Source organism: Budorcas taxicolor, chromosome 7, assembly GCF_023091745.1.
Source record: "Budorcas taxicolor isolate Tak-1 chromosome 7, Takin1.1, whole genome shotgun sequence".
NCBI lineage: Eukaryota > Metazoa > Chordata > Mammalia > Artiodactyla > Bovidae > Budorcas > Budorcas taxicolor.
This window is the reverse complement of record NC_068916.1, coordinates 97,304,755-97,315,754: the sequence shown is the minus strand read 5'-3', so window position 1 is coordinate 97,315,754 and position 11,000 is coordinate 97,304,755. Positions and strand designations below refer to the sequence as shown.

Sequence of the window (11,000 nt, the reverse complement as noted above, 5' to 3'; positions counted from 1 at the left end):
TACACTCCATATGTAAGACAGAGACCAACAAGGACCCACTGAAGAGCACACAGTAATCTATCCATGTTCTGCGATAACCTATACACGAAAAGAATCAAAAAAAAAAGAATAAGTGTAACTGAATCACTTTGTTGTATACCTGGAACTAATATAACATTGTAAATCAACTATACTCCAATCAGATTAAAATATTAAACTAAGTTCCATAACAAAAATAAACTATTTGATTTGCAAAATGACTGTTACCTATTCATTAGAGTCATTCACTTGCTTAAGTAATATTTTGAATTATGCCCGGGCTTGACACTCCAGAGTTTTTCAAATCAGGGCATTATTCCATGGTAAGACAGAGAATAGTTGAGGGATATGCATTTCACATGTTAATTGGGAGAAGACTGATTACAAAGAGGCAGTGGGCAGGAAAAACCAACATGATCTCCAGCTTAAGGGAGGGTTTCAGCCAGAACAGTTCCAAGAAATATTACCTATGAAACAAGAGGGCCTGGAAATCATGTGTGTGTATGTCTTAGAAAGTCTGCACATACATTAGCTGGAAGATTATTACCCTTACTAACTTAAGGCAAAATAAAAACAGAACTTTTCTCACCTCTGGATATTTGCAATCAGTTGAGAGAATGTGATGAAAACTGAGAAGCACACACAAAATCTGATTTTTATCCAAGTAAACATATTCTTTTAAAGCCCAATGAAGAAACTTTTTTCTCCAAATCAAAGTGTTTTATTAGTCTATACCATCTTCTAACTCTTGTTCCTGTCATCATAGATATGACTTTGCATTCTGCATTTTAACTGCTTGAAAGATAGTTTTTTATTAAAATAAAAAACTCAGGCTATAAACACAGAGACACCTCCACAAAGCTTTTATGAAGAACAGTATGGGTCTTACCCACTTCCCTCCAGCATCGTTTAGCACTGTTTAAACTCTTGGTCCATTTTACGATTGAAACTGACATATACTGAAATACACCATGGGTATTGCTACTGCTCAATCTTACAGTTGTAGGCATTAACTATCATAATTTTCCATTATGAAAGATGAGAATTCAGTTCGATTTTGCTTCCATCTGTGCCCCGCAGAGTTCCCGACCGTTCCTGAGTAGATACAGCTTTAAAGGGAAACGTGTTCAGTTCCCATGTTATGAGAATCACGTGAACAGTCTGAGTCACATCATCGGCAGTATGCTATGATGACTCTGGCCTGCACAACATTTTATTTTCCTCAGAATTTTTAATAGCTTTCTACCCACTCAATTCAGTTCCAAACTCCCTGAATTATATAAATCCTCAGTTAATATGTTCGGACGTGTTAGGTTTGAAACAATTTCATCGTCTTGAAGAAGTCTCTTCCAAAGCCTTCTCACCTTTCCTGTTTGGGGTGGGGCTGCCTCTAACCTGCTGCACGGCCGTGGCCTCATTTATGAATCCTGCTGGCTTCTTTCCTGCGATAGATCCCCTGGCTCCTGGAACCCCGAGTTCCTCCTGGATCAATCCCCTTATTCGGGTGGAGCATTTTCTCCAGTAGCATTCTGAGAAAAAAAAAATAAGAAGAAGAATTAAGTGTTTGAGAATGTATTTCTAAAAAAATTTTTATTCTTTTTCCAAATCTGCAATGTAATTGATACTAGAGAAGGCTTTCAAAATTTAGGTTACAACTTATTTTTTCTTTTTTCAAACCAGCGGTTTAGTAAAACATGTTGCTTTCCAATCCTTATCCATATCTGGAACATCTTCTTCTTGTGCCAGACACTTACAATCTGACCTGGAAATTCTTTAAGGTCATATATGCTTCTACCTTTGGAATGAGAAAAAGCTCAAAAACTTCAAAAATAAATGGAATTTTCTAAGTCATCACTGAGAACACAAAGAATTTCCCTGTGAATCACCTTTGCAGTCATTTTCCATCTCCTGTATACTAATTTTTCATTCTCAGAAACTGGTCTACTCACCACCCCCAAACTTAACATCATTTTCCATACCTTTGCATGTATATTTTCTGGGCCTTGAAATATATTTATTAGCAGTCTTACTTGTCCTTCAGTTCTCACTTTATTTCCGATTTTCTTTGTGACATTTCACCATTTACTTCTTAAAAAAAAAATACTTTTTCCATTTCAAACATTTTATGCAACCTAACAGTGGCGGTGGGCCACTTTATATGCAAAGTTTAGCCACTAATTTTCAGGCAGATCAAAAGACAAGAATTTGTCACCCTTTATAAAAGGGGAACAATACTGAAAACAATAATTATCGTTGCTTCAAACCATGGAGGACAATGACAGTATATGCCGTCTTCACAAAGTAGCACAATGAGGCTCCATATCCAGGGTGTTTCTTCTCTTGATCTCTATTTTAATCGAATTAGAAAACCACCTTCATGTATCATTAAGAATGGGAGAAACTGTTTGATAATAATCAGTTTTCCATGTTTGTGTTTGTATGTAACACTGAAGTTAGAGAGACTGCTCACTGAAAATGACTTTCGTCACTTTGCTGGACACTGAGTTATTACACAGAAAACAACAACAGCAACAATGAAAACCTCTAAAGTTGACTGCTTCAACATAAGAAGGTGAACTCATAGGTTTCATTTAGCTCTGGGACATTTCTTCAAGCTCTGTCTTGGCATTTAGGTGGAGACAAGGTTTACATTATAATAGCTCATTAATTTCATTCTCTGAAGGATGAAAAAAAATCAAGTGGTTGCAAAGAGTCAAATTTAGCAAAGCAGTGATTTCAACAAAAATTTTGTCTTAGGAAAATTTATCTTCAACATTATTTTCATTCAAATGCTTATTTCAACTTTAAAACTTGTGCAATTTTGGTCTTGATTTATTAAATTCTGGCTATTCACTAGAGTAAAAATACAACATGAAAATAAAAATACTACCGTTATTGGTATTTTCATGGTCACGATGAAGTGTCTTACTTCATCTCTTCTTTAAAAAAAACTCACGAGAGCAACTTTTCTTTCAAAAGCCAGTTTACTGTGATATGTAAAAGCTGAGTCATCTACTTATTATTTCGTCACATAACGCGAGGAAGGCAGTTATACTCATTGCTGCTGCTGCTGCTAAGTCGCTTCAGTCATGTCCGACTCTGTGCGACCCATAGACGGCAGCTCACCAGGCTCCCCCGTCCCTGGGATTCTCCAGGCAAGAACACTGGAGTGGGTTGCCATTGTCTTCTCCAATGCATGAAAGTGAAAAGTGAAAGTCAAGTCGCTCAGTCATGTCCAACTCTCAGCGACCCCATGGACTGCAGCCCACCAGGTTCCTCCATCCATGGGATTTTCCAGGCAAGAGTACTGGAGTGGGGTGCCATTGCCTTCTCTGAGTTATACTCATTATCACAATTTAATTACATTAACAATTTTCACAACTTCATTTAGTGCTGAATCATGACTGCATGTCGTATTTTCTACATAACTGCCCGCTATAAATAAAGTGGTGTGTAAATTGGCATTAATGTATAAATTATTGGTGATTTATGTGTCTTCCCTCCTGCATATCAGTTAGAGTGTTCTGAGATACATTTATAGTCAATGTATGGCAACATTTTCCTATAAATGTCCAGAGAGAAAATATTCTGGGTTTTGCAGGCCTAAATGTAGCATCAACGTAACATTCACAATATAAAGATGAAAGTGCCCGTGTGAAAAAAAAGTTCTATTTATGAAAATTGAAATTTTAATTTCACATAGTTTTCATATCAGGAAATTTACTCTTCAGTTTTTGTTTTCATTTAACATATCAGGAAATTTACTCTTAAGTTTTTATTTTCCCATGTAAAAATATAAAAGCTACTGTTGGCTGGAGGCTAACAGGTGAAGATGAGTCAGACTTGGCCTGATAGTATGCTAACCCCTGGCCCATATCACAGCTCAAAGAGAAACCAATTAACAAAACAAAAAGTCAGGTCTCTGTAGCCTGGGTTTTCAGTAAAAAGCAAATAAACAGTAAACCATCAAATACTTCTACCTTATAAGTTCTGCATAGATGCAAAATCTGAACCATATTTTGACAACTGGCGATTACAATGAAGCGGATGATCAGCTAGTGCACAGAAGAAAATGATTGCTCTCCCGCATTATATGCCAGTTATATTTCATAACATCTACCAGCATCATCTGAGTAAGGCATTTTACCAGTAGCCATTTGTTCACTGGCGGACACATAAAAGCATTCAGTTGTTCATATTCAGGTTTCATAATACATTTATTCTACCTCAGCACACACACTTTTATTCTTTTGGAACAAATTATAGCCAAAAAGATCTCAGCTCAAACATAACTGCTCTTTAAGAAAAGTGTGTATTCGTGAGAATTCAAGAGAGGGTGTGTCTTGATTTAAGTCGATTCACTTCTTTCGTCAGTATTAGAAAATCTTCAGCCATTATCTCTTTGAATATATCAAACATTTCCTCTGGAACTGGGTTTTACATATAATGGCCCTCAGTCTATCAGCCATGCCTCTTGAGCATTCTTTAATCTATTTTTTTTTAATATAAACTATTTTAAGCATAAAATAGAGAAATTATAGAAAACAATATAACTTACACCAGTAAGTCAATTTTGTCAGACCACAGCATTTTGCCATACATGCTTAAGTTATAGATATTGAAAGATAAAATATTATAGCTATAATTGAAATCTCCTGAATACTTTCCCAGAATCTTTCCCTTCATTCCTCTCCCAGGTTAATAATGATTCATTTTTTAATATTTTTGTACACAAATATGTTCTAAAATTTTCTATCAAAATTAAATATTTCAGATGTATCCATCTTTTTTTTGTGTAGTTTGATTCTTGTGCTTTTAGTATATAGTTTAAGAAATTCTTAACTTAAGGTCATGAATCAATCTATCTATATTTTCTTCTCAAATTTAAAAAGTTTTTTCTTTTGACATGTATGTCTTTAAATCATCTACCTCATTCTAGATGAAAACAAATTCCAGAATGAGGGCTTTTCTGGTGGCAGTGGTAAAGAATCTGCCTGCCAACACAGGAGACATGGGTCAATCCCCTAGAGAAGCAAAGGGCAACCTACCCCAGCGCTCTTGCCTGGGAAATTCCATGGGCAGAAGAGCCTGGTGGGCTGCAGTCCATGGAGCTACAAGAGAGTCAGACACGATTTAGCAGTAAATAATAACAAAGAATTAGGTAAGATTACAGTGTCTTCTTTTGCATATGAATAAGCAGTAGTTCTCTGGACTTCCCTGGTGGCTCAGATGGTAAAGTGTCTGGCCACAATTCGGGAGACCTGGGTTCGATCCCTGGGTTGGGAAGATCCCCTGGAGAAGGAAATGACAACCCACTCCAGTATTTTTGCCTGGAGAATCCCATGGATGGAAGACCCTGGTAGGCTACAGTCCATGGGGTCGCAGTCAGACATGACTGAGCGACTTTTCTTCTTTTTTTAAGCAGTAGTTCAAACACACTTTATTAAATAGTTTATTCCTTTCCCACTGATTTGAACGATAAAGTCCACTATATTTCAACTTCCTGTTTATGCTTGGGTCAATTTCTGGCCTCTATTCTGCTTTCCTAGCTTATTTTTCTCATTCTGAGGCAGTTTCACACTGTTTTGTTTAGTATTATATAGTTATAGATACCTAGTGATCAGGCTGTTTGAACATATTTTTCTTCAAAATTATTCTACTTTCTCTCCAATAAAGCACACAACACTGACCTTTTTTGGTTTTAAAGTCTTCGTAGCAATAAAGGGAAGGAGATATAAAACATGAACAAATATCGGTCTATCACGTCGGTCATTTATCTGCCCTTAGGAAAAAAAATCCAGCAGTTTATGTAATGAATAGTATTCTTTTGCATAGCTCTGTAAAACTGTGATTGATTTTACAAGCACAGTCATTGTGCCAGAAAACCTCTAGGGCTATATGTCACTATAGACAAGTGTTTTAACAGATAATGCACTGGGGCTGGAGGCAGGGGATCAATTTTCCAATAAAGTTCATTTATCTTATATTCATCATCATACTTAATCACACCCTCCTTAATTGGCTGCTTGTGCAGAATCATCACACGTTTAATTTCCCTTACTCTGACCCATGCAGATTCACATCCTATATTTACCCGGGAGTTCGGCTCCCTGTCTATATTTCCACTTTCACTCTTAGTTGCAGTGTGCACACTACATTTTCATCGCTCTTTTTTAATGATCTGTTTTTAAGCTATGGATATACTTTTTTTGAATTAGAGTAACAGCAAAGAAAAATGCAAATTTAACAAATTTAAGTAGTGTTACTTAATTGACTTGAAACCGCTGTGAGCACTGAGATAATATTTCAGTTTCTCTGAATGTCAAGCAAGAGTTTTTGATCAAAGAGTCCAAATAGCATACGTACAACCTCTAAAAGTTTAGAAATCATTAGAACATAATGAGATTTTAGCAACAATTATGATTAATATTACATTTCAAATTTATAAAATATATGTAAACAGTTGGACTGTGTTTCGGAGAAGTGGAACCTTAACAATCTGAAGATAATGAACCCAGATACCAATAAGATCCCAGGTCTCCACTCAAAAACTGGCTCAGAGGGATGGCTTAGGATCCCCCAGTCCTTTCTCGGTACCTGGTTTCTCTATTCCTGAACCTTTCAGACGTGCTGCTGGTCTAACCAAGGAGCTCCCCACTGGTATCCGCCTTTATCTTTATCTCCGCTGGGTGTCTCTTCACTCTGGTAGGTGACAGTGCCTCTATTCACTGATGACCTGGGCTTCCCAGATGGCTCAGCAGTAAAGAATGTGCCTGCAATGCAGAAGAGACAGGAGACCTGGGTTTGCTAGGTTTAGGAGAAATACATTTATCTTAGTATCATCAAGAACTGAGCTTCTGTTTCTTTTCTGTTCTCATTTTTGGGCTTTAAAAGTGGATTTTAAAGTGGATAACAGATTTTTTTTTTTTTTTTTTTTTTGCCATTTTGTACCTGGGAATGAGGTTAATCTTGTCTGAGTTGATAAAACCTCTTTCAGCCTCTACACTGTCCAGAGCCAAAGCAGGGGTGTGTATCAACCCAGCACTGCCCTTGGGGAGTAAAGGACTCACTCGGGTTTATTCAGCTAGTCAACCCGGATGCCCATGATTTTCAATAATTCAAGAAACAATTTACAGCACACTGCACTAAACACCTCAAAAAGAATCCCTGAAACAATCATGGAAAAGCCCTTCCTCATTTCTCAGGACCCTTGGAGACTTGGGTTACTTATTCTCAGGCAGCGCACAGTACTGTTAACCAATAAGACGTATGACTGAGGCCATTCACCAGGGTTGGAATGAACTACAGCCTGCTAAATAAAGAGGTGGGAAACACGCCCCTCAGAAGGCCAGGAGGAAGGTCTGCCAGGGAGCATCAGATCACCAGCGATTTCCCACCCAGGTTTAGCTGTCAGTGGCCCGGTTAGATCACAGTGTGTCTTAAGAACCTGAAGAATCCCATAAAAACTTTCAAATTACTTGAATGTAAGTATATACATTTCTATGTCTGGTATATCTGACCCTGCTGGGAAATAAAGATGAGCATTTAAGTAAATGTTCCAGTTAACTTTACGAGCTAATTGTTTATGGATTGCAATATATTTTCTTATCTCTTAATCTACAGAAAGTCTTTATGGAAAATACGAAAATATATTGCAATCCATAAACAATCCGGAGAAGGCGATGGCACCCCACTCCAGTACTCTTGCCTGGAAAATCCCATGGGCGGAGGAGCCTGGTAGACTGCAGTCCGTGGGGTCACCAAGAGTTGGACACGACTGAGCGACTTCACTTTCACTTTTCACTTTCATGCATTGGAGAAGGCGATGGCAACCCACTCCAGTGTTCTTGCCTGGAGAATCCCAGGGATGGTGGAGCCTGATGGGCTGCCATCTATGGGGTTGCACAGAGTCGGACACGACTGAAGCGACTTAGCAGCAGCAGCAGCATGACAGAGAATCTCTCAGTGCCAGCTTTTAATGATCTGTAGATGGATAGTGCATGCATAATTATGAGAAAGAAATGAGTTAATATTTGTAAAGGGCTTAGAATAGCATCCAGCACACAGTGACTTCTATACAAGCTTAGAAAAAAATAAAAATAAAACAAACTATAAGCTCAGCTGGGAAGAATCTGCCTGCAATGCGGGAGACCTGGGTTCAATCCATGGGTTGGGAAGCTCCCCTGGAGAGGGAAAGGCTACCCACTTCAGTTTTCTGGCCTGGAGAATTCCATGGACTGTATAGTCTATGGGGTCGCAAAGAGTCGGAGACTTTCACTTTCACTTATAGAGCAAGAAGATATACATTCAAAATAAGTGAGATGGATGAGGCAAGTGGAAAACAAAAGATACGGAATCAGAACACAGTGTGCAAAATAACCCCCTTCAAGTCCCTTCAATGATGAGAAGTGGATCACAGTCTTAGCTCGTGCCTTCTGGTACTAAGGCAAAGGCAGTCAGTTCTATGACTCACAAAGCCCAGAACTTAACAAGAGACAGCCTTATTCTTTATATTAAGAACAGAGACAATGCGTCCCCAGGTCTGAATATCTGTTGTTTCCACCAAGTGTCTGACAGTGAATGAAGCCACAGGTTTCAGACAGAGAGCCCCTCAGAGCTGTCTGAAGCTGCAGCAAGCCTGCAGGAGGAAGAGCACTGGGCTGTGATTCCCTATCTTTATGGCCTGGCTTAGTCCGGGAGTAACTTTGAGACGGTCATTAGGATTGAGCAGATTGCTTATCTTCCAGGCTGCAGTTATCTAAATTGAAAAAAAAAGAAGCAGCAGGGGATGAAAGCCTCCTCGGCACATGGTGAGCAGTTGATGTCTATGTCATAAAGGAATGAATGAAATCCTTTATTTCAGCCATTTTCATTTTATGTGATGGGCAATATACATTCTGCCTTCTTATCTGGAATTCAAAATAGTAGTTTAACCTTTTCCAGATGACTCAGTTCCACTGGGAAGCGCATCAGTGCTGCCTCAGGGGATTTGTGAGTCTCACACTGATGTACAGTGATGGCTCCTTCATTCTGTTGTACATTTTTGAAGTTCTCACTTTTGCATCCAAAGCAGTTGTCAGGGTTTTTTTTTTTTTTTTTTTGGTTATTGCCAGTGTACCTGTTTTACCAGCCATCTTTCTCTGCTCTGCATATTTGCTGCTTTTCTTGTGATGCTACACAGGAAGTTGGTTGAATGGCATGTCTGACTTGTATGTAAAATGGAAGTAACTAAGCCCTGAGTTGGAGATTCTTCTCTGAGCAAAATGAGCAAGATTTTGTGTAGATATTCTGTAAGTTTCCCTTAGTGGCTCATTGACTTTTTATCTTCCTATTTATTCTGGCCTGTGTTCGGGATAGTTGAGTTTGCCAGATCACTGATCTTGGGACAGACGCAACATTAATCTATACAGGAAACAATATTATGCTGACTAAGGTGTCAGAGGGAGAGCTGACTTGCAAACACCTTCATGAGAAAGAGATTGCAGAAGTGTTGCTGGGAAAGCCATCTGCTGATACGTAATAGATTAGTTAAGCAAGAGCAGCAGATGAACAGAGACCAGACAAACCAGACTGTAGCAGTGAGTCAGTCAAGTGCAGGAGACAGAGGCGTTGAAGGCCCAGGGCTTGGAGCTTGAATGTCCCAGACTCTCATCTGTGTCCATCTGCAACTTCACTTGCCTGTCCCTGGAGCGAGAGGGTGGGCTTAGTCAATGCCTCTCTTGGTCACTTTCTTACACCCTGGGTAGAGTGAAAAGAACACTTCTTTCTTATCCGAGATTTGAGCAAGTTGCATCTAATTTTCACTTAGTGATTTTATTATCTACGCTAAACGTTTGGGAATGGTACAACAAAATACATCGATAATGTAACACAATACAATCTTCAGTCACTCAGTCATGTCCGACTCTTTTCAATCCCATGAACCGCAGCAGGCCAGGCCTCCCTGTGTATCACCAATTCCCGGAGTCCACCCAAACCCATGTCCATCACATTGGTGATGCCATCCAACCATGTCATCCTCTGTTGTCCCCTTCTCCTCCTGCCCTCAATCTTTCCCATCATCAGGGTCTTTTTCAATGAGTCAGTTCTTCTCACCAGGTGGCCTAAGTATTGGAGTTTCAGCTTCAACATCAGTCTTTCTAATGAATATTCAGGACTGATTTCCTTCAGGATGGACTGGTTGGATTGCCTTGCAGTCCAAGGGATTCTCAAAAGTCTTCTCCAACACCACAGTTCAAAACCATCAATTCTTCCGCACTCAGCTTTCTTTATGGTCCAACTCTCTCATACATATGTGACTACTGGAAAAACCATACAATCTTAGGAAGTCTATTTTCAGTAGCATGAACAAGGATATCGGAGGTCTGTTTAGTATTTTTTTTTAACCACTCAGACTGCACTCTGCCCCTCTTACTCTCCAAAAGGAAGAGAAGAATGATCATTGGTGGCTGACGGCAGCTGCAGAAGCAACAGCGAGCCGGCTTCACACTCAGGAGAGAACGCTGCCTCCCCTTCTCATGGTTTCTGGTGCTCTACACATTCAGAGAAACTTCTCCAGTAATGAACTATAGAAATGACCCCTGAACACATAGTTTATTTTTATTTTTTTTAGTAGATCAGTATAATTTACAAGAGAACAAGGGAGTGTATAATCTGTGAAGAATAAGCACATCCTTGAGATTTTTTTTTTCTGGCAAAAGGTTCCCCAACATACTACTGATACCATCAGAAAAGAATGCCTTGGGAGTATTTTAAATCTTTATTCTACCTACTTGGGCATATTCTTCTTGCCATTTTAATCAGATAATCATTTACTAGCAATTGAGTTTGTTGATACTATTGCCAACTTGATGAATGAAATGGAGTGTCTGGAACATTGACCTATTTATTCCTCTAAAACACAAACCATTTATCTTTGTTTCTGAAAATTTCTTCCCACACATCCACCACCACCTTGGTCCCTATCCAGTTCTTCCCAAAGA

The 11,000-nt window shown here is 39.0% G+C and overlaps 1 non-coding gene across 1 annotated transcript; it reads right to left on the bottom strand.

The window, feature by feature from the left end:
* Nucleotides 1-10,402: 10,402 nt before the first annotated feature.
* On the bottom strand, nt 10,403-10,619 carry LOC128051847 (small nucleolar RNA U3). Its single transcript, XR_008199769.1, has one exon. It is a non-coding gene; the product is annotated as a small nucleolar RNA U3 (small nucleolar RNA).
* Nucleotides 10,620-11,000: the final 381 nt, after the last annotated feature.